The sequence below is a fragment of the Nelumbo lutea genome, chromosome 1 (assembly GCF_056320005.1).
Source record: "Nelumbo lutea isolate HS-2025 chromosome 1, American lotus-T2T, whole genome shotgun sequence".
Lineage (NCBI taxonomy): Eukaryota > Viridiplantae > Streptophyta > Magnoliopsida > Proteales > Nelumbonaceae > Nelumbo > Nelumbo lutea.
In genome coordinates, this window is record NC_142684.1 from 12,086,729 (window position 1) to 12,111,077 (window position 24,349).

The 24,349-nt window shown below is 36.3% G+C and overlaps 1 protein-coding gene across 9 annotated transcripts in view; it reads right to left on the reverse strand.

The window, feature by feature from the left end:
- Nucleotides 1-15,057, reverse strand: part of LOC148873543 (Peptidase family C54 protein) — a 39,749-nt gene extending 24,692 nt beyond the window's left edge. For 3 of the 9 annotated variants that reach the window (XM_088963617.1, XM_088963613.1, XM_088963614.1), the window contains exon 1: nt 14,711-15,044. The gene's annotated coding sequence lies outside the window, so the exon portion shown is untranslated. Of the gene's footprint in view, nt 1-14,699 lie in introns of all 9 variants that reach the window. The other 6 variants (XM_088963610.1, XM_088963616.1, XM_088963618.1 and 3 more) reach the window with 4 other exon arrangements.
- Between the last annotated feature and the right edge of the window lie 9,292 nt (nt 15,058-24,349).

The following is a 24,349-nucleotide window of genomic DNA, read 5'->3' on the forward strand; positions in this document are numbered from 1 at the left end:
CCCGTAGTAGAGGACGTGGCTCAGGCCCGAGGAGGTGCACTCATTGTAGTATGGATGGACATACCATTAACTATTGTTATGATCTACATGGTCCACCCTCAACCTAGGCCAATCATGCTGTGACTAGTGACACCAATTCAAGCTTTAGACATGAGAACTGTTCATTTGATCAGATACCTCCTACATCCACAGATGGTCCCGTGAAGGAGATGGTGAGTGTTCCCCGTGATGAATATGAGAGGTTTATCCAATCCACATCATAGCAGAACACGGCTACTTTCACTCACTTAGGTATGGTTTGTTTGGCATCCACACCCAATCCATGGATCATTGACTTTGGAGCCTCCGTTCACATGACTGGAACTCCAGGTGTGTTTTATTCCCTATCTCATTGCTCAACATCACAATCTGTCACCCTTGCTAATGGTTCCACATCCTCAATTTGTGGTGCTGGTAATGTTGACCTAGACCCTGTATCCCTATCCTCAGTTTTGTATGTTCCTAAATTGCCTTTTAATCTTATGTCTGTTAGTAAGCTGACCAAATCACTTAATTGCTTCATTACTTTTTATCCTTCTATGTGTGTTTTTCAGGATCTCAAGACGGGGATGAAGATTGGTGGAGGGCATGAAGCTGGTGGACTGTATTACCTTGACGGTGGTGGAAAAACTTCAACAGCTCTCCAGTCATCCCTTTCTCCTCTCCAGTGGCATTGTCGATTTGGTCATCCGTCGTTGAAAGTTTTGAAGTCTTTGGTTCCATCTTTGAGTCAACTTTCTGTTTTGGATTGTGAGTCGTGTCAGTTTGGGAAACACCATCGTGTTCCCTTTAGTTCTAGGGTTGATAACCGTGTGTCAAGTCCTTTTTCTTTGATTCACTCCGATGTTTGGGGTCCTTATAAAGTGATGTCATATAATGGGTATAGATATTTTGTCATTTTTGTAGATGATTTTTCAATGATGACGTGGCTCTATCTAATGAAAGAAAGAAGTGAATTGTTTACCATTTTCATAAATTTTATGCTGAGATTCGTAATCAATTTGGTATTCACATTAAAGTTTTCCGTTCTGATAATGGTTGTGAATATTTATCTTCATAATCTCAAGAATACCTGGACCAACACGGCATTATACATCAGACCTCATGTACCTACACCCCACAACAAAATAGGGTGGCTGAGAGAAAGAATCGCCATCTCTTGGAAACAGCACGATCCCTCATGCATCACATGAATGTTCCCAAACCCTTTTTGGAGTGATGCGATGCTTACCTCTTGCTTTCAGATTAATCGGATGCCCACGTCCATCCTTGATGGTCATTCTCCGTTTACGATCTTATTTCCCGCCTTGTCTTCGTTTTCCCTTACTCCTAGGGTATTTGGGTGTGTCTGCTTCGTCCATAATCTGGGTCCCGGAAACGACAAGTTCGATGCCCGTTCTCTCAAGTGCATCTTCCTTGGCTATTCTCGGACCCAGAAAGGGTATAAGTGTTACCATCCTAGTTCTCGACGGTCCTTTGTGTGTGCTGATGTCACCTTCTTTGAGTCTACTCCGTTCATTTTGGGGTCCGGTGATACTTATTCCTCCTCGTCACCTCCTCCTCTTCCACTTCCCGTGGCCGACCCTCTTCCCCTTGTTCCAGCCGTGACCAAATCCTTGCCTCCAGTGCCACCACCAGTTGAACGCCCACCTATCCGTCAAGTGTATACACATCGCCCACGCGCACCAGCTACTACTCCTCCGGCTACATCACCGTCAACAGATCCAGCTCCAGACCCGAACCCAGCATATGATCTTGATCTTCCCATTGCCTTGCAGAAAGATAAACGCACTTGCACCCTTCATCCTATTTCTAATTATGTTTCACTTACTCATCTTTCCGCCTCCCATCGCCAGTTTGTCACCTTGTTATCATCAGTTGTTGTCCCTAAGGATGTCCAGGAAGCCCTTGCCTCTCCAGAGTGGTGTCGTGCGATGGCAGAAGAACTTTCAGCCCTTCATCACAATCATACTTGGGACCTCACCGTTCTTCCTCCTGGGAAGCAAGCTGTTGGTTGTAAATGGGTTTATTCAGTTAAGTATCTGCCTGATGGTAGTGTTGAACGCCTGAAAGCACGATTGGTTGCAAAAGGGTACTCCCAAACCTATGGTATTGAATACACAGAGACCTTCTCACCAGTTGCTAAGATAGGGTCAGTTCGTGTTGTGATCTCTCTTGCAGCTATGTATGATTGGCCGCTATATCAACTTGATATCAAGAATGTCTTTTTGCATGGTGACTTACTCGATGAGGTCTACATGGAGCAACCTCCAGGGTTTGTTGCTCAGGGGGAGGATGGTAAGGTGTGCAAACTAAGGAAGGCTATATATGGGCTTAAACAGTCTCCTCGAGCATGGTTTGGTAGGTTCAGTGAGGTGGTAAAGAAGTTTGGTATGAAACAGTGCCAAGTTGATCATTCTGTATTCAATCATGACTCTCCAGGAGAAAAAACACTGTTGGTGGTGTATGTAGATGATATTGTTATTACCAGGAATGATAACATGGGTATTGACAGGCTGAAGACTTATCTACAGGATCATTTTCAGACAAAGGATCTTAGTAAACTGAAATATTTCTTTGGGATAGAGGTAGCGAGATCTAAGTATGGTATTAATCTGTGCCAAAGGAAATATGTGCTTGATTTGCTGAAAGAAACAGGCTTGTTGGGTGCTAAACCAACTGAAACACCTATGGACACAAATACTAGGCTAAGTAGTGATATGGGTGAAGTGTTTGAAGACCCTAGCAGATACCGACGACTTGTAGGTAAACTGAACTACCTAACCATTACTAGGCCAGACATCTCATTTGCAATTAGTGTGGTAAGTTAGTTCATGCAGAAACCTCTGATTCCTCATTGGAATGCAGTTCTGAGAATTGTGAGGTATTTAAAGACTTGTAGGTAAACTGAACTACCTAACCATTACTAGGCCAGACATCTCATTTGCAATTAGTGTGGTAAGTTAGTTCATGCAGAAACCTCTGATTCCTCATTGGAATGCAGTTCTGAGAATTGTGAGGTATTTAAAAGGGGCTCCGGGTCGCGATTTGATATACAAAAGTGGCGGAAAACTTGAAATAGAAGGGTATTCTGATGTTGACTGGGCCAGTTCTATGTTTGATAGGCGGTCTACCACAGGCTATTGCACTTTCCTGGGGGGGTAACCTGGTGACATGGAAAAGTAAATAGACAATCGTGGCAAGAAGTAGTGCAAAAGCAGAATATAGGGCTATGGTGCATATTGCTTGTGAATTAGTGTGGCTAAGGAACCTTCTACAGGAAGTAGGGTACAACATCAATACTCCAATGAAACTCTATTGTGACAATCAGGCTGCAGTTCATATTTCTTCTAATCTAATGTTTGACTGGGCCGGTTCTATGTTTGATAGGCGGTCTACCACAGGCTATTGCACTTTCCTGGGGGGTAACCTGGTGACATGGAAAAGTAAGAAACAGACAGTCGTGGCAAGAAGTAGTGCAGAAGCAGAATATAGGGCTATGGTGCATACTGCTTGTGAATTAGTGTGGCTAAGGAACCTTCTAGAGGAAGTAGGGTACAACATCAATATTCCAATGAAACTCTATTATGACAACCAGGCTGCAGTTCATATTTCTTCTAATCTGATGTTTCATGAAAGAACCAAGCACATTGAGGTTGACTGTCACTTTGTGAGGGAGAAGGTGCTAAATGGAGAGCTAGACACTACATACGTTAATACAGGAAACCAGTGGGCAGACTTATTTACAAAAGGGTTGAGTTGGGGAAGAGTGCACAATATATGTAACAAGCTAGGATTATATGATATATACTCACCAGCTTGAGGGGGAGTGTTAGCGTAAGGGGTATTTCTATCTTTATACTTATATTAAGGTTGTTGATCTGTAATATTATGTTAGAACCAGTGCTCCTTACTTAAATAAGGGCACATATCTTTTCCATTTATTTTAATAATAAAAGCACATATCTGGCCGAATGGGAGTTAGGTTTTTTGACTTCCAGTTCGAACCAGACTTTCTCATTTTCTCTCTCTCTCTTTCTTCCACCTTTCTACATCTCTACATGACTAACCTCAGACAAATAGAACTCCAAGGTAAGCCGAATCATAACAAGATGTATAAGTAATATACAGCAGGGACTATGCTAATAAGATACATCAAGTTACAGAGTCTCCACAAAATGAACTTTGGAGCTTAGTTTTCTGTGTGACTTATGGTGACTAACCCTAGAGTGACTCTAGAAACCCTAGGAGCAATTCCTAGGCTTTTCTTCTTACTCTTCTCGTGCCTTCTCTCAAGGGTTTAAGATCAGCCACCCATAGCCATCAAAGAAGGGGAGTGGATAGGAAATTAGATGACTCGAAACAGTAAATGTGACCCTCCTCCTAGGCAAGTGGTAGTGGAGATTCAACATATAAACAGAAAGCATGTAGAGGCAGGTCATACCGTCATAGTAGCAAAATATGGGCTGAGAAACTTTGATTGGGATTCAAGAGAAGCTACAAGATCCCTCAGGTGCTCTATATGGAGGGGAATTGAGAAGAGATGTTATGGTTTCATAAAAGGCATAAAATATAAAGTGGGTGATGTGGATAGTGTGAGGTCAATATTTTAAAAGTGCAAGGGGTTTTTTGCTCCTGAGGCACAAGGCAAGGAACATACGTTATTGAAGCAAGGCACAAAATTTTTATTTTTTTTATCAATAAAAAGAAGTTTCATTAATGTAAAGAAATTACAGGGGTTATAGCTTATGAGTAGCCCCGGCTACCCCATTACAGTGCATCCACTAGTAAATTTCCTTTTCACTTTTACAATTGAGCACAAAAACATCGATCCCTGTTCACCCCTTGTTTGGCTAGCTGGTTTGCAAGCCCATTTGCTACTCTATGAATCCACTGAATTGAAAGCTACATGTCCTTGGATAGACTTTTAATCTTCTTGATGTCATTTCTGAATATCCAAGGTGTACTGTCATGTTGTTTTAGCCAACTGATGATTACTTTTGAATCCCAATCCACAACCAACCTTTCCACCCCCATCTCCTTAGCTTTTTGTATCCCATATACCATTGCCTTCAGTTCAATTGTAATGGAATTTCCAATTCCAATGGGACCCGAAAACAGCCCCAGCACATTTCCTCTTTCATTTCTTATAACCCCTCCAATTCCAAATCTTCCTGGGTTTCCGAAACTGCTGCCATCAAAATTCAATTTGACAAAGCCTGGTTCAGGGGGCACCCACTCCTTCAGGATCTTCTTTTTTGCTTAGGAAGAGTAAGCAACTAGCCTCCAATTCTTAATCATATCATCCACTGCAAAATTTGAAAATTAAGTTCAGTGTTTTCACCCATGAGATCACCTTCCTCATAATACTTTCAATAATTTTTGCCTTGCATCTTTCCTTATCTTCAAACAATCTCCGATTTCTTTCCTCCCATAGTACCCATAGTACTGCTGCCCTTGTGCCTCTCCACGTCATTCTCCCTCTTCACTTTGTCCATCTAAAAGTAGATGGCACAAACAATCTTTCCAAGTTCATTGGGGTGTCCCACCTACATCCAAATGGGTAGAAGAACCAATCCCAAATGCTACTAGCAAGAGGACAGGAAACAAGAATATGAAAAGCATTCTCACCATTTGACTTACATAAATAGCACCAATTTGGTGAAAGGCACCAACCAGGTCTTTTCGTCTACAACCGATCACTAGTATTAATTGCACTATGATATACTTCCCAACAAAAAGCACCCACTTTGTGAGGGATAGGTTGACACCAAACTTCCTGTAAAGGAAAGGGTTCCCCAAGTTGGGTAGGAGAAGACAAAAGACTTGAAAAAAGAGGCACACAACTGAAAACACCTGAAGGATGGGGAGACCAAAGTCTAGTGTCTTGTTTAGAAGTGTCAAGCCACACCCCATCAAGCACCTAAAGTAGAGAAGACAAAGAATCCAGTTCTGAGTCCCTAACATTTCTCCTAAGTCCCAGGTTCCAAGTCAGACCAGACAAGGGTGGGGAGGGGGCAAGAAAATCAGCAATCGGTCTACCTTTAAGGGATGAAAGAGCAAAAATTGAGGGAAAGATTATTTTTAAAGATGACTCCCCCACCCAAATATCTTCCCAAATTTGGATTTTGTTACCTGAATTAAGATCAAATCTGATATGACTAAAAAACGAAGAGAGAAGTTTGTGAATTGCCTTCCATGGTGAATAACTCAATGCCCTGCTGGAAACTCTAGCATCCCATCCATTCTCTAAGAGCCCATGTATACTGGTTACCACTTTGTGCCAAAGCCTATCTGTCTCACCTAGGAATCTCTATAAGGACCATAACCACTTGCCCAAGAGAGCTTCATTCCTCTCCTTAAGTCTTCCAATGCCCTGCCCTCCCAAATCCTTCCTTCTAGTCACTATTTCCCATCTAACTAGATGATCTCTCTTCTTCTCATCATGTTCCCACAGAAAATCCCTCATTATCTTCTCTAATTTCTTCCCAATAGCTTGAGGCATACTAAACACCAAGAGAGAGTAAACTGGGAAACTTGCTAAGGTGGCTCTAATAAGAGTAATCCTTCCCCCCCAGTGAGACATAATTTCTCTTCCATGCTGCCAATTTCTTTTCAAACTTCTCTATTACCAGTTCCCAAAAACCTAAGTTTTTTGGGTTTGCACCTAGAGGGAGTCCTAGATATTTCAAAGGCCACTCACTCCGCAAACAACCTAATTCCTTTACCCAAATATTGATCTCTTCTTGGTTTAGGTTAATCCCGGCTACAACACTCTTGTTGAGGTTCACTTTCAGATTTGTCGCTTTTTTCAAAAAGGTTAGCCACCAACCTAAGGTTCCTTGCTGCCAACTCTCCAACCCTTTAAAATACCTGTTGCATCAGCCTTCGAAATCAGTCTGCTAAGCACTTCTGCTAGGATCGTGAAGAGGAAGGGGGCAAGGGGATCTCCTTGCCTAACTCCTCTCTTAGCACTAAAGAAGTCCTTTACTACTCCAATGACTAGTACTGAGAAATGGCAAGACTGTAGACAGCCTTTCTTCCACCTACACCATCTTGCTCCAAATCCACAATTCCTAAGAGCCTCCAATAAGAACTCCCAATCCACAAAGTCATAGGCTTTCTCTAAATCTAATTTGCACACAATGCCTTTCTTTCCAGACTTCCTAAAATCTTCCACACATTCATTAGCTATTAGGATTTGATCGGAGATTTGCCTTTCTTGGATGAAAGCCCCTTGAGACAGAGAGATAATTGCTAGGACGATCCTTTTTAGCCTCAAGGAGATGACCTTGGCAAGGATCTTATATTGGCTTGTTATCAAACTGATTGGCCTAAAATCCTTGGGATGGCAAACTCCATATTTCTTTGGGATCAATGCTATGAAGGTAGCATTAACACCCCGGCTTACAACCCCTCTATGATAAAATTCCTTAAAGACTTTCATCGCATCCTCTTTCAGCCACTCCCAACAATCTTGATAGATAGCCGTCGTGAATCCATCAAGCCCAGGCGCCTTAGATTGATCCATTGAGAAAATTGCTTCTTTCACTTCACTCTCCTCAAAGTCTTTCTCTAGATTTCTAGACATAACCTCTTCTAGAACTAGCCATTCCAATCCTTCCATCTCCCATCTTCCTGATGTAGGCTTTCTGAAAATTGATTTAAAGTGATCCACCAAAGCCTTAGCAATCTCGTTTTGATTTGTTAAAGTTCTATTTTCTAGTTCTAGCACAGAGATTTGATTCTTTCTTTTTCTCCCATTTGCTATTATGTGGAAGAATTTAGTGTTCCCATCCTCTCTCAAAAGCGTAGTTCCTAATTCTCCTTTCAAATTTAGTCTTTCCTCCTTTTCCCCTATCTCTAATATAAAATCTCTTTGTTGATAAAAAAAGGCACAAAATTTTTAAAATTTAAAAAGAAAGAGCAAAAATTCAAAATTAATCAAAAAAGAGAAAAACTAGTATTAATTAAAAAATGCAAACTTAAATTTTAAGCTAAATGTTTTAAAAACAATCTCAAATTAAATTACATAGACATAACATATAAAACATAGTCAAACACTCAACAATTCAAGCATATGAAACTTCCAATCTCATTATCTTGTTCCTGATTACATTACTTTAGAAAACCAAGGACCAAAATATCAATACGCCCAATACCAACAATTGGGTATCAATGCAAATTGATAAGACCAATACTTTTGCTTTTTTTTATTTTATTAGCATGAGATGGATACCCTCTATCATCCCAAACTTTCAAAACCCTTGAACCCTGTGTGAATTGATGTATCCATACGTCTCCATGACCACCAATGTGGGACGTATCATTTCAATATTTTGATCCTTGCTGAGAACCCCTTTTTTGCTAGTGTTGCCCATTCATCCTTCTTAATACAAAGCAAGACACCTTTTAAAAGATAAGAAACTATAATTAAAATTACAAAATAAATCTTTTATGTACAGGTTGTGAATTTAAGACCCTAGCATGGACTTGTTTGTGCTTGCCTCAAGGAGCTTGGTCGGGGGTGTCCCAGTGTTTTAAAAGTGCAAGGCACAAAAAAGGCACAGGGGTCAATCTACGCCTGAGGTGCGTGCCTTTTTTAGCAAGGCACAAAAAATTAAAAAAAATGCTAAAAATAAAAAAAAAATGCCAAAATTTTCAAAACAAAAAATAAAAAATTATTAAACATAATATTAATAAAAACATAAAATGTGCCTGAGGCACGCCTTTTAAATCATTGGGGTGTCCACCCCCAGGCCCAGCCACTATGCTTAGAAAAGCACAAAATTGAACTCTGAAGCACACCTGGTCTGGCTTGAGGCACAAGGCACACCAAGCGCATGCATTTCCAAGGGGGCTGCACCACGTGCCTCGCCTATGTGCCTAGATGCATTTTTTAAATCACTAGGTGAGGTTTTGGAAAGATAAATAGTGTGGAGACAACTCCCTAATGAAGGAATTCCCAGCTTTGGATAGATTTGCTAGTACTTAAAATTATTCAATGGTTAGGTGATTTGGTTCCTGGATTGAGAAGGAACTTAAGACTGGGAGATTGATAGCTAAACAGAATTTTGAATTCTTTAAGCAAGGTGCAGTCTAATCTATTCAGCCTTTATTACAAAGTATGGAGATGAGATAGTTTAGGGGTATTCTCCATCAGATCCTTTTATTTTTTTGATAAATCTCCATCAGATCCTTTTTTAGGAGGCAAATCATAGCACGGCTAATGGATTCCCTTCATTCCTAGTATGGATTGCAGTCCCTGGATGTCTTACTAGGGATAGCCTTATCAGAAGAGGCTTACAGATTGATTCAAACGTATGTGTGATGTGTGGGTCTAAAGTGAAGACTACAGATCACCTGTTTGTGCATTCCTAGTGTGGATTGCAGTCCCTGGATGTCTTACTAAGGGATAGCCTTATCAGAAGGGACTTACAGATTGATTCAAACGTATGTGTGATGTGTGGGTCGAAAGTGGAGACTACAGATCACCTGTTTGTGCATTGTGAAGCAGCCAGCACATGCTGGACAAGGGTTCTAAACCTTTTCAGGATAGTGGGATGCTTTCCAAATGAGCTGAATACATCCGAACTCCAAGAACATGACACCATACATCAACCCTTGAAACTTTCCAAACTCAAAAACACAATTATGACTACCCCCTTAAACCCCAATTCTGAAAAATAACAACTACTGAGAATATGAGAGAACTATCTAAAAGGGGAAAGTAGTTTCAATTAGTATCCCAATAGCAGTCATTTGGAACATTTGAAAGGAAAGAAACTCACACGTACTCAGGAATGTAGCATGTAGTAATAAGGAGCTTAGGCCAAGTTTGGGAGTGCTTATTCGAATAAGCACTTATTTTGGGATGAGATCACACCAATAAGCACTTGTTTGTGTTAGGGAAATAAGCCCGAATAAGTGCTTATTCCCAAGAATAAATGCTTATTTGAGAAGCCCAAATTTCAGGCTTATTTTTAAGTGCTTGTTTCCTTTCCAGCCTGGCCTGTCTTGGGCCACCATGTCATTTTGAAAATACCTATACTACACCTGTTTGAAATAAGTGTTTTTTCATCAAATGCTCATGAGCACTTATTTTTCAAATAAGCACTCCCAAACTCCACCTATGGCTAACATAACTAGCACTTCATGGAATTCTATTCGCAAAGAATTTTTTTGGAATGGCACACAGCCCTATTTTGGCATTTGAAAATATGTGTACAAATAGGGGTGGCAATTGGGTGGGTTTGGGTTGAGCTTCAACCCAACCCATCTAACTCATCAACCCATTAACAATCCATTTAGATAAAATTAAATGGTTTGGGTTGGCACCCAAACACGCCTCAACCCAATCTAACCCACCCAACACCCCAACCCATTAAGGAAAATATAGAAAATAATATGGCATAAACTGTAGAAAATATAATATAAATTGCAGAAAATACAGAAATTATAAAAAACAAAAAATGCAGAAACAAAAGTAACATAAATTACATAAGAATATAAAAATTAAGAAAAATAATTAAAAGTGAAAATATATATAAAACCAGTATCATAAAAACACAAAAATGAAGAAAATCAATAGAAATAGAAATAGAAATTACAAAAGAGAAAGAAAAACCAGAAATCATAGAAAAACAGAAGTTGCAGAAACATAGAAAATGAAGAAAAATATAAAAACCACTAAAAATAACAAACATTATAGAAAAAACATAGAAATAATAACAGAAATTATTACAAATATAAAAATACAAAAAAAATAACAGAAACTGCAAAAGAGATAACAAAAATTATAAAAAATATATAAATTTCAGGAAAAATTACAAAAAATAACAGAAATTATAGGAAAGCATAAAAATTATAAAACTATAACAGAAATTATAGAAAGAACTTCTGGTACATTCAGAAAGGGGCAGTGAAAGAAAAAACATTTAATTTAAGATTACATATAAGATTTGATTAATAAGGGAGGATTGAATGAATATACCCATTGGATCCAGTAGAATAAATGAAACATGAGTAAAAACAATGGATTTGAAAAATAAATCAGAAAAACTAATGAAACAGGAGTAAATAAATAATGGACTTGAAAATAAATTAGATAAGCTATCAATCCATCAATAGAGGTAAAGAAGTGATGCTGAGTTCTGGATTTTATTAACATCATAGGAAAGTAGCACCTTCTTTTACCAGCAGGGCAAACTAATGCCATGACATCACTTTGATTTTACCCAGGTGAACTTGAAGAAATAACTCTAGTGTATGGAGGGATAACTCAGTAGTTCTGCAAGCTCTTGCCCTACCTTGTACAATTAATCCAAAAAGATTAATTTGTTGGTTGAAAGTAGCAGCTTCTGCATGTCCTAGAGAAATATGGAATGGATCACAACGAAGATAAATGAATCAACTCTGTTGTCATTGAAGCAGCTTTAGTTCGTGTATGGAAGGACCGCTGCCACTGAGTTCGTGTTGGTTAGGGTTTGGATAACTAGAGAGAGAGAGAGAGAGAGAGAGAGATTGAGGTAGTCTAGGGTTAGGAAACTGTTTGCCGTGATCTTCAACCACAGATTAGGGTTGGAATGCAGAGAGAGAGGAATGAAAGAAAATCGGGAAAAAATATTCAAAAGCAAGAAAGATGAAAAATCAAAATGCAAAATTTCCTAATATATCAATGGATACCCATTGGGTACCCATCACCCAACCCATCCAATCCTTTAAGCGTCACTTTAATTAACCAACCCGCTACTGACCCAGCATTGAAAAAACACAACCCAATCCATTAATAAATGGGTGGGCTGGGCAGGTTCAACGGGTTGGGTTGGAACTTGCCACCCCTATTTACAAAGATATACAGAGATAGAATCTTCATATACCTGTATGTCCAATTGTACACAATCCTTTTGTACATGGGCTTTCGCTTTTTTCTCTTTAAAAAGAATGTCACAGACCTAGGAAAAGACAATCAGAAGCCATCATTCATCATCAACTAAAGGACTGAGTTTGATCCCAGGTAAGTCACCTCTCAATAAGCCTTTGCTTTTGAGCTTTGGGTTGTGGAAACAAAATTGAGCCAAAAAGTGCTGTTGAGCGTTTGGTAAGAGTTGCTTTTGAAAACATTATAATCTAAAGGCACACTTTTAAGCTTTGCAAAACCTAAAATTGGGGCTTTGTGCTTTTTGGACTTTAAAAGCACAAATCCTGAAACTTATTCAAACACAACCTAAATTAAATAACTCCAAAAATAACAATACCAGATCAACAAAAAATTCTAAAGTTGGTTTAGGAATCAAAGAACTGATTTATTTCTCCATGGATTATTTCCTTGCTTCCATATATGCATCGCTAAGTAACCACAAATGCAACTTAATCTCCCACCTGCCAAGATAAATTTCCTAGTGGAAGCTCTGGATTCTCAATTAAAGCTAAACATTTCATACTTCTGCTTGAGACTTGAGAAGACTCATGGAAGTCTAGTACGCTTGCATGATTTTAGAGGTAATTCATTAATGTACTGTTGAAGCTTGTACACCTTACAAGAGTGGCATGGACTTTTTTAAATGGATAAGTATCCATGTCAAACACACATTAGATTCCAACACTTAATTGATTCTTCAAGAACAATTCTATGTAACATTCTCCTTTTTCTCCTTGCTTATTTAATATAAACAAGCAGCTACCCTACAAAATAAATGCAATTTTCTTCAAAAGCTCATACTCTTTCTTCTTATGATTTACGATTTGAATCGTAAATCCCAGAGGACTTGATTTGAATCCTTTATGCAAAAATTTACGGTTTTTGTTTGAATGCTATGATTTGATTTATAAATCTTATGATTTATACGATTCCTATGATTCACTACAACTCAAATAAATTTATCTAAGAATTAGTTCTCTACTTTGTCTTTTTTTTTTTATAATTAGTTTTGTCAAAGATTCTTGTTTTAAAACCCTAACCAGAAAATGATATATTTATGTTATTTAAGACTAGACATTGAGTTTATTTTCCATCAAATGTAGGTTAAAGAGGCATTGCATGTGGATTATTTGATTCTCAACTCAACCTTGATTATATCACCTTAGGTTTCTATTGTAGAAGTGGTAAGTTCTATGGTTTTATGTACATATATGGTAGATATAGATTAAAAATAGGGTAAAATCACTTTCTTATAAATATTTATCCTTTTAGTATATCAATATATTTAATTTTTTGACAACTTTGTAGAAAATAGAAATAGCATTGCAATTTATGATACGATTCATGATTCGATTCGATTCAACTTTCTTTATGATTACAATTTTCAGAATATTGCATGTCCCTATCCAGGAACCTTCAAATGAAAACTACATACAGCATTGTCCTAATGATGAGATTCCTCAGCTACAAACATGTCAACAAAGGATGCTTACATTCTTCCACCCCCACCATAAATAACTAACTGCTTCAATCTCCTTTCCTCCCCTTCTAACCACTTGAAAATCTCCCTAGCATTTACCTTCACCTCCCCAAGAAAAATAGCACAAGAGGTTTGGCCATATCAATCTTCCCATCAAGAGCCCAATGGCCCCAATCCAAACATTATGACAAATCTGATGTGTTTCATCAAGTTGTACCTCCTCCTCATACGCCTTATTTTTTGAAAATGTTATTTCTTGATTGTCCAACACTCCACCCCAAATAGTAATGCTGATCTTGTAGCTATCCTATAAAGCTCTCCTTTTGGTCTCATCCGCATATGTCAATCATAGAACACTAAATGCGCTTGGCCACTTCAACCACCCTACTCTACTGGAAACTCCAAACAACTCAATTAGAAAGTCTTTCAAGTTAAGGTAACTCAAAAGGCCAATTAGAATTACAGAAAAACAATTCAAATTCAATAAATTATGCAAACAACAGACAGAAAAAAGGAATTAGCACTCAAAATGTGGAAGAAGGACCAATCAGACATTAGTTGAAGAAAAATAAAGGTTAAGTTTTAAATATACAGTTAAAACTGCTGCACTCTTTCTTCTAATCCAATCGCTTATAAATCAAAAAAAAAAAAAAAGATAGAAAATACGGAAACCATGTGATACTAATAATCATTCAATTTTAATTCCTAGGAATTTGACAGATAGGCAAGTAGACTAACGGGTAAAGCGTAAGCCAGAATTCAAAACTTAAAGAAGCGAGAACAAAACAAATAAAAAATAAAAAACAAGGATCAAAACCAGCCTAAGCGAGGCGCCGAGGTCACAATCTCCGTGCAGCTACACTTATGAGATGCAAAGGCTCCTGAATGAGCCTGGGGCGCGTAAGTGGGGCTTAAGTCGTCCTTAGCTTGGACTCATCAATGGAATTCTAATAAACAAAGATCAACCCCCCCCCCCCCGAGTTCCCGACGAAGAAGAAGAAGAAAGCTCACTGAGCTCCAATAAGAGAAAGAACCCAAGGATCATTAAACACCATTTGAAAAGGAAAATAGTTAAATCCACATAAACCGGAAGACAATACCATTGATATGTAATCATCACATAGAATACAGATAAAACAAAGAAAGGATCAAGTTTACAATCCTAAATTTTACTTCTCTTATGTGTTCCAATTGATTCCAGATTATGTTCTTCTTTGAAAACACCACCAAATATCAATCCTAACAAAACTAATTTATAACCTGAGCCCGACCTCAGAGGAACCGAATTGTTGTTGCTGATTTCTCGAACTCCATCTCTTCTTCCCTTCCTCTCCTTTGTGCTGAGATCCCAACTCGAAGAAGAGATCGCAGCGTCCGACAGATTGAACTATGGCAATAGATAGGAGGGATCGATTGGCATGATGGGATTCAAGCCAGAGAGACAATACGAAACATGCAAGTAAAGTGTAGGTTTCGTTTCTCTCCCTCTCCCTCTCCCTCTCTCTCTCTCTCTCTCTCTCTCTCTCTCTCTCCTCCTCTGCGATGAGTTGTAAAGTACTTCTCAGGCTGTCCTGCCAAAAATAATTCTTCTCCTGGTCTTACCGCAATTACGAGTTACGACTTACGAGTCTCTTTAGGTTGCGGCTTGCGGGACGGATGGGAGCTCCACCCAGCACAAAGTCAACCACGGGGTGACACGTGTATTTTATGGGTATTTTGGTAAATGCGTGGCGAAGCGAAGTTGTATGAGACACGATTCGCATCACCAATATTATTAAGGGGAAATCCCTTAAAATTAGCCCTAAATTTTATCAAATGGACTAAGAAGATGTTTTTTTGGTACCTATTTAAACTAGCGGTGATCCGTATTATACACGGGATTCTGTTTAAAAATATAATTTTATAGATAGAAAATTGGATTAATATTGATTTCTCAAAGTTTTTTATATATTTCTACTTGTTTACATATAGAATAGTAAAAAATATCTTTCTTTTTTAGTTGCTTAGCTTTAAAATTTTCTTTGTATACAGCTTGCACATAAACCAACCAATCGTGGCTTAATTGATACATTATAACCAAAGACTCATTAAGTTTTTTCTTAGTACACTATTATTGAACCAGAACAATCTATGAAACAAATTACATTAAATTAGATTAATAAAAACGTAGGGAAAAACCTAATAATCCAATAAAAATGAGCAATTATTTCTTTAGATTGATTCACCCCATATACTTGTGGGCAAGTTTGGGTTTTTTGGCATTAATTTGTATCCAGTCAAGGTTCATATTTAGGTTGATCTTCAACCCAACCCAACCCATCTAATTTATACCCCTACTTAATTAGAGAGAGAGTCAAAAGGGATTGAGAAAAGTTTAAGAGGAGAATATAGATTTAATGGGGGAAGGGGAGAAGTTACAAAAGTTGACTAGTAAAGTTAGAAAAAGGGAGAGATTTAAGAATGGCCTTATTAGAGAGTAAAATGGATTTTATGAGAGGCTATGAAGACTCATGAGATTTGAATTTTGAGTTGTTATATTTTTAATTATTTAAAAATAAATAAGTACATGTTTGAGAAAGTAGAGGAGGATATATGTTTGAGCTTTGTGGTGACACCGATTCCTCTAATGAGATTTATTAAAAATATCTATCTTTTGAGATCTTTGATTTCTTAGAAACCAAAGAAATTGATTGTTTGACACCATTGCTATCACGTCAGTCAATTTCTTAGAAATCGATTATAAGTTTGCTTCGTAATGATTTTTGTGTTTATGGGAATTATCTCCCTTATCCATGTCAAATGCCACATCATCCCAAAATAACCACAATCACCTTGAAAAGATGAATCATTAAATTTGTTTATCTCTTTTTTTTTTCAACCCAATTTTAATAGTTATTTTGACCAATTTGCCAATTTCTTAAAAATCAGCCAACAAACACCAAAATAATCAATGATTTTTTAATTGCTAATGTGACCTAGTGTGGTGCCAATTTCTGAAAAATCAGCATCGGTCCCAAACACCACCTTAGTTTATCTCTACTAAAAATGACTTAAATTTGACTAACTCTACCTCTACCATTGGTGCACATGGAATGTAATAGCACGTAATTGTTATAATATTTCAAAAACCCAAATTTATCCATTCTTCTCTTTTACATTGCCTCTAATATCCACCAAAACCCATTTTTTCTATTAGTAAAGCTTGGAAATCCAACAATAAACTTTTTTTTTCTATTTTTTCTTCATTTTATGTATTGAGATTAAAGTCATGTGACATTGAACAAGGTGGATTCTCGGTTGGAAAGCATTTTTCCCTTCAGCGATCAATATGGATTTAGGACAAAAGTATAGAAAGTTAAGGATTTAAATCCTCAAAACAAGAAAAGTTGATAGAAGATCTATGACAGAAGTAAGTTGTTTCCAGAATAATCCCAGCATTGCTGAAGTATTTTTTTCAAGGAGTTAATGGTTTGAAGTGATTTTAAAAAGGAAAAAAAAAAAAAAAAGCAAAAGAAAAATGAATAACTCAAGTTCCACAATAGTTTCAAGTTTGAAGTATAGGTTAACGAACTAACCTCGATGAATAATAAAGCAAGAGAGAGTACTATTTAATCCACGCAGTAAATAAACAAATAGAGAAGCTTGAAAGAGCAAAGAAGAGGATTACAGTTTTGAGCAAAATGTGATTGAAAAAAAATTAAAGAAAATATAGGAGTTAAAAAATAAGATATTCACCGGCAATTCAGATTCTTTTTTTCCCTCATTGAACAAGGTGCTGAGAGATTAACGCTTATTGAAGGTTCAAAATTTTGATATGATATGCCCTATATCAAGCATATCACATTGTATTGAGAGCTGTCTGAAACCCCAAATAAAGGGTGTTTCAGACTTTAACAATGTTCAGTGGATAGGCATGCTTAAAATCGACCCCCTGATGTGATGTTGAAAAAAATAAATTACTAAGCAGTGAAACACCTGATAGACTGATACACGAGCTTGGATTCGGTGGACCCTTTGGTCCACAAGATGCGTGCACCCTCCAATAAGCTTGTACTTTTAACAGGAAAACTAATGGGATTCTTGTCTTAACGGTGAGTTGCATGGTTGAACCAGATATTCAAACAAACAAATTCATCTTCTCCTCTATCATCCGAAATCCTCATTGCTCTATCTCATCTAAACCCTAATCTTTAACCAGACCACTGGTAGTGGTAACCGGCAGCACCAACATCTAACTATAGAATTCAACCAGCAACTACATTTCCCTCTGGAATCATAGGGTTCGACTATGGTATGGAAAAGATTTGATATCCGAAAAACAATTGACCAATAAACTGGAATCATAAACATATTAGCAAATCAGGTGTTGTTCATCAAAATTCATGGGTAGATTTTGATTGGTCAAAACTCTTTCCCGTATTATAGATTTTCCCAAAATTCCAATATGGAGAGTATAAGATTGTCTTTGTGGAACCACTGAGAAGTGTTTTGTTGAACATGGTGACAATAGGCCACCCAAGAGGGACGTGCTATGGAACCTGGAATATGCACTGCAACATTGTTTTTTCATTGTTATAGATTGTAAATACTATTTTGAAAATTTAAAAAATAATGAAGGATAAAATAGACTTTTGGGGTAGTTTATGGGTGTGGTGTGATAGATAAACTCCTCCTCATGAATATGACATAGGTTTTTAACGCATGTTTATATTATATAGGAGGATTGAACAATAAAAACCCCAATAAATAATTTGTACCAATAGAACGGAGGTCACAATTAACATTCTCAACAACTTGCATTTCTATTATACTTCTCCCAAAATATATAATGTAACCTTTAGTTGTTAGAAAATCCAAAAGGAGATAAGTAATAATCTATATCTATATACTATTATAAAAAGTGGGAATTCTCAAGGCTTCTAGGCATTTTTTTTACTAAAATATCCCTCTTTTGAGTTTAGTCCCTTTGTGTTTTAAGGATAGAAAATGTAATTTGAATGTCTCCTTTCATTTCATTTTATCCTTTCTCATTAAGTCCTATATTTAAGGTATTAATTCTCATTTTCTCATTAATTTCTCTATTCAGGGTAGTTTTGTTTTACGTCATTGAATTACATTTATTAAGTCCACACATAATAATTTAAAAGTATATAAACCCATATTTATTTTTTAAAATAACTTTTTTTTCATTAAGTGATTGGTAAGCAATTCAACCATTTGTGTTGAATGGATTAAGCCATGATGCCATAATTAAAAATATATATATACAAAAATATTATAGAAAGGTAGTTTTGTTTATCGTTATTGAATTCTATTAACTAAATCCACATATGATAATTTCAATAGTACAAAAACACATATTTTTAAAACTAACATGAAAATAGAACCATTTTTTCCATTTAGGTGGTGGATAAGCAATTCAACATGGGCCAAATGACTCAACCCATGATGCCATAATTAAGTAATGAGGTTTTGCAATTAATAAAATATAAAAAATAGCAAAAATAAATAAAATTTGTAAAAAAATTTGGGGACATTTCTAATATTATATATTGTTCATGTTATATAAAATATGATAAATAAGAAGTATTTCTACTATGATAGAAATGGAATACAAAATTTAAAACCAACTTGAAAATAAAATTATTTTTCCATCACAATGGTGGGCTAGTAGTTCAAAGATCAAATAGATTAACCCATGATGGCATAGTTAAATAATAAAACTTAAAAAAAAATACATAAAATCACTATAATGCAAAAAGTTACGAAAATTTTGAGCACATCTCACAAACAATAATTTTTTTATTAATGAAGTAAATGACATACAAAATTTAAAATTGACCCAAAAATGAAATTGCTTTCCCATCTAGGTGGCAGGAACAGCCTGGCCTTCTGGATCAAATAGTTCAACTCATGATGTGATAATTAGATAATAAATATCTAAAAAGAAGGAAGACAAAAAAAAACAAAGTACAAAATTTTGTAAAAAAACGTTTGGATACATATCCAATATTATAATGTCATCATATTAACCAAAAATTAGTGTAAAAATAAGAATTGTTTTTGTTAATGATAGAAATGAAATACAAAAATTTAAAACAAACCCAAAATCAAAATATTTTTTTTATCTAGGTGGCATGGTGGATCAACAATTAAGCTATATAGGTCAAATAAGTAAACTTATGATGCCATAATTAAAATAATAATAAAAAAAGATAGAAATACAAAAGGCTATAAAAATTTTAAAATGTAGCAAAATTTGGGTACATCTCTAATATTATATATTCTTCATATTAAAAAACAAGTGTTATAAATAAGAATCATTTTTTATTCTTCATGAAATTGGGGAAAAGAAAACTAATGCTTGACATGTGAGTTGAAGGGGCTACAAGGGGTAGGGGCAAACAACATAACATATGTTTAAATTTATTTTATATATTATGTGTAAATTATATATATATATATATATATATATATATATGATTAGTTTTCTTATACATTGTGTGATATAATTTGCATATTAAATTTATTTTATACATTGTATATATGAATTATATGTCATATTATAATATTCATATATAAAATATACAACATAACACAAAATATTATATTTGCATGTTCACACATTATGTGTAAATTACATATATTAAATATGTGTAGGCTAGGGTGGGCTAAAAATGAGCACCCCTAACGCTAAGTTAGGGAGTGCTTAAAAAAAATGCTTATTCGAATAAGCACTTGTTTTGGGTTGGGATCACACCAATAAGCACTTATTTTCATTTGGGAAATAATCTTTAATAAGATCTTATTCTAGAAGCCCAAATTTGGGGTTATTTTTAAATGCTTATTTCCTTGTTGGCTTGTATTGGCCCACCAGTTAATTTTGAAAATACTTAAACTATTGTAAGCATCAGAGAACGACTCACTTGGGTTAGTATGGAGTTGCTACCCACTAGTCAAGTGAAAAGGAAGTAATGAGCCCTTTTAGAATTGTGCTTCAAATCGTATTGGTCTAATAGTGGCTCCAATCCCAAGGCATCGATCGATCTGGTTTAGGTAAGACTTAGACATCGATGAGAGAGGGAAGGGGTTAGGTAATAGGCACCCCTCTCTCATATTTAATAGATGGGGTCCACATTGGAGGGTTTAGAATGCCATAAGCATACATGAATCAATAGTGATTAAGGTTCAGTTTGGAAAGGGTACAAATAAATACAAAATACAAGTGTTTACACTCTTCATTTTTGTATTTGTACTCCTTCCAAACTGAGCCTAAAAAACATGAACATCATATTATTAGATAACAAAGATCACTTAGCAATAGATAAAGGGGAAAAGGGCAGAGAATAGTGTAAGAGCAAGAAATATTATTAGACTTAAACTAACATGAAAAAAAAAAGAAAATTAGGAGAAACATATAATTATTAGAATAGAAAGAAGATGAGACCAATGCCTATGAAACCAATTATCTAGAAGTACACAAAAAGAAACTTTCTATAGGAGAGAGAATAGGATAGTCGGATGGGTTATGTATCGTGTATGGGCACCAATGGAGATTACCAGAACAAATTGTAGTAGAATGGAATCATAAATGTTCAGCATCATGAAATAGAACAACCTAATAGCATAATGTATATTACTTAAGATTCTAGTGAGATAAGACCTTTAACCAAGGCTATAACAATATAATAAAACCTTTTATTATTCTAACAACAACTAATGAGGTAAAAAAATATTCTTAGAATCTGATTTTTTTTCCATAAAAAAGGATATTCTAGGATTTTTCCACACGACAACATTAGAATTTTGGGATTATTTTACAAATGAGATGTAATGGAAAACAAAGCCTTTTATTCGGATCAAATAAATTGAGTAGAGAGTGGGCTAATGGTGAAATCAATTAACCCATGCATTCAACCATTTTCTTGGCCTCTACCATTTCAAAATACAAACTAATAATAAAAAAAAAAGAATCTGATGGTCATAAATAGGCATTAATGAAAAAGAGAGAAAAGAAGCAATTCCATGGAAGATAGTTTGAACTTAGATCTAGGGGTGGATTCGAGCCGAGCCGAGCCGAGCCGAATAATACGAAGCTCGAGCTCGGTTCGGCTCAAACTCGATTTTGAGAAAAATATTTTATAAAAATAAAAAATTAATAATTAATATATATATATATATTCGAGCTGGCTCGCAAGCCTCATGAGCTGAACTCTAGTAGGCTCAAGCTCGACTCGTATAATAATCAAGCCAATGAATTGGCTCGAGTTTGGTTGAAACCGAGCCGAGCCGAGCTCGAGAAGCTCGGGACTCAACTCTTTGCCACCCCTACTTTGATCATAACAAGGCCAAAATAAGCTTACATTAGGAGAAGCATACTTATAACCTACAACTTGAAAACTGATGCGACTGTATTGATGAGGAACCAAAGATTAGATGGGGGTTGTAGAATGAAAATGGCAAGTCCAATTAGTGATAGCAAGTATAGAGAAATGAGGCAATGCAATTGAAGATAGTTCAAACTTAGATCATAACAAGGTCAAAATAAGCTTACATTAGGAGAAGCATACCTGTAACCTAAGACTTGAGGACTCAGGCGACTATGGTGATGAGGAACCAAAGATCGAATGGGGTCACATAATGAAAACGGTAAGTCCGATTAGTGATAACGAGTATAGAAGCTACCGACAGTGATGTATCAGCCCAAAACTCCAAGAAGCTTGAACCTCATTTTACTTTAGGGGTTCGACTATGATATGGAAAAGATATGATATCTGAAAAACTTATGACCAGTCAATTGGAATCATAAACATGGTAGCCAATTAGGTGTTATTTATCAAAATTCATGGGTGGGTTTTGATTGGTCAAAACTCTTCCCATATCATATCTTTTCTGCATCATAGGGGGCAATGCTTCCTTATAAATCATTGGGTCAAAATGAAGCCTTTGTAGCTGGTTTGTTGTAGCAGTGTGAGATTTTACAATTGACAGTTCGATGGCAGGGGGAAAGAAAACAGATGAAATAAGGAGGATAAGGAAAAAAATGAAGAAAAAATAATAGGAGAAGGAGAAGAGGATAAAAAACAGAGGGAGAACGAAATGGATCACACTAGATTCAAAGTTACGACAACAAGTGGCAGTGGGTGGTCTGGTGGCATAGAAGAAAAAATAGGGATGTAGAAAATGGAAAGTAAGAAAGGAAAGGAAAAAAGAAAGAAAGAAAGAATGGGGGAGGACAATAAAATAGAGGAAGAAAGGAAAAAAATCCAAGAACAAGGAAGGTTTTGCTTGCCGTTGTGATTCATTCACTGACAATGAGCATGGGATGGATAGTGGAGAAACTTCAAATAGTTCAAATGAAGAAATTTAGGGCCTTTAGGCCAAATTTATATTAAGGTATAGAGAGACCTTTTGGTAATTTTCTTGGGGTTTCATGGGTATTTCGGTTATTTTTGGGTAAGTAGTGATCAAATCGGAATTCTAATTAAAGGGCTAGGATTTTTAGAATGACGTGTGAAGGGTGAAGATGGGTCTGAGGGTGGAAGGAGGTCTTAGGTGTATGGACAAATGAGAATTAGACAAAATAGAATCTTGGTTGAGGGGAAATGAAGGTATTTTTTAACACAAATTCATAGGGTATGATTTTTTGGTATTTTGCATTGGTTATTGGGGTTTGATTGGCTTAACTGTGCCTATATCAAGGGGATCTAGAGGGTGAAGTGGATGTCTGATAAGAAACCTCAAAATAGAATCTTTGCCCAATGGTCCTAAAGGGGCTAGCAAGGTTTAATTGGTTTAGAGGTGTTAGGATTAAGGGAATCTAAAGCACAAGCGTTTAGGCTAATGAGAAGGCTCAAAATGAAATCTTTGTATGATGAATGGGGTAAATGAAAGAATTTTGAGTTGAAATTTGGTAGATAAGTGTTATACGATGTTTGGAGTTTATTGGCAATGCTTAATTGGTTCAGAGATGTTGGTATTAAGGGAATCTAGAGTACAGGTGTTTCAACCAGTAAGAATGATTAAAATAAAATCTTTGTGTGATATAGGGGTAAATGGGGGAATTTCAAGTTAAAAAATTGTTGGACAGGTGTTTTAAGATTTCTAAAGTTTGTTTGCAGTGCTTGATTGGTTAAAAGACTTTGGGATTAAGGGAATTTGAAGCACGAGTGTTTCATCTAATGAAAAGGCTTATAATAAAATCTTTGTGTGATAAAGGGCTAGAAAAAGGATTTTTGAGTTGAAATTTGGTGAGAAGGTATTTTAGGATATATGGAGTTTATTGGTAGTGTCTTATGAGTTCAAAGATGTTAGGATCAAGGGAATCCAAAGTACAGGTGTTTAGGCTAATGAAAAGACTTAGAATGGAATATTTGTATGATGAAGGGGTAAATAAGGAAATGTTGAGTTAAAATTTGGTGGAAAGGTGTTTTGGGATGTCTAGAGTTTGACATAAAAAGACAGGTTTTAATCGGATGGGTGGAATAGGAGATCTGATGGCTAGAAGCATCTTAGGTCACATTAAGTTGGCTAATCTAGAGTTTGAAAGTGGAATCTTGGTTTATTTATGGGTCAAATGGGGGAATTTTGTTGTGAAAATTAGTAGGTTGGCTAAGTATGGGGTTTGGGGATTAAAGACGATGTTCAATGTGATTGGGGGAATGTGGCTTGGGAGTTTTAAACTTTAAGGTTATCAACTAACGATGGACATTATGTGAATGGGGGTTCTATTAGGTTTATCGGATTGGGATAATATAGATCCAACAATGGACCTAGGGGCTTCTAGGCTAAGATTTGGCTTCTTTGGGTTTTAAGGGAGATTAGAATGGTCTGATTGGGTGGTAAATAAGTGCTTCTTCACCAAATGCTCATGGGTGCTCATTTGAATAAGCATTTAATTTTCAAATAAG